At 48.8% G+C, this 723-nt stretch overlaps 1 pseudogene; it reads right to left on the reverse strand.

Moving 5' to 3' along the window:
- On the reverse strand, positions 1-81 carry LOC129401143 (U2 spliceosomal RNA; annotated as a pseudogene).
- Between the last annotated feature and the right edge of the window lie 642 nt (positions 82-723).

Raw genomic sequence — 723 nt, forward strand, 5'->3', positions numbered from 1 at the left:
ATTTGTTACTACAAAAAAAAAAAAAAAACAAAACCAAATTTGTTACTACACTTGATCTTAGCCAAAAGGCCGAGAAGCAATCCCCCAAATTTGTTAATACCATTACCCATTGTTCTCTGTGTCTGTCTGTCTCTCTCTGTGTCTCTGTGTCTGTGTCTCTGTATCCGTGTCTTTGTCTCTCTGTCTGTCTCTCTCTGTCTCTCTGTCTCTGTCTCTCTGTCTGTCTCTGTCTCTGTCTCTGTCTCTGTCTCTCTCTCTCCCTGCAACTGTGGTCTGGGAGGGGAATGTAGACTCTGACCCTGGATCATGCCTGTGCAGCTGGGAGTCGGCCAAACCCTAAAACAGGTTTAAGCTCCCAGAGTTTTGTTTCCTGAGCCTCCCCAGGGTGGAACAGAGTGTACTCAAGACTGACTGCCTGGGGCACCCCCTGCCTGGTACAGGGCCTCTGTGTGGTGGCTTAAGGTCAAGTCTTTGTGCAAGAAAATTCTGTGTCTCCCCAAGTGTTGTAGAGAAGGGAGCAATTCACTGGTGAGCTGGGAAGGGAGCCCCCAACTCCTGCTTCCCGGCCAAGGATTAGCTGCAAAGTCAGATCAAAGCCCTTCAGGGCCCTTGAGGCTGACCCACATTTCTGAGTCAGCTCTCAGCTGCCTCAGTTTCCTAGGACTGCTATAACAAATGGTCACATGTGGATATTATTTGGATGCTAGAACAGTTGCAGGAGGT

Source organism: Sorex araneus, chromosome 1, assembly GCF_027595985.1.
Source record: "Sorex araneus isolate mSorAra2 chromosome 1, mSorAra2.pri, whole genome shotgun sequence".
NCBI lineage: Eukaryota > Metazoa > Chordata > Mammalia > Eulipotyphla > Soricidae > Sorex > Sorex araneus.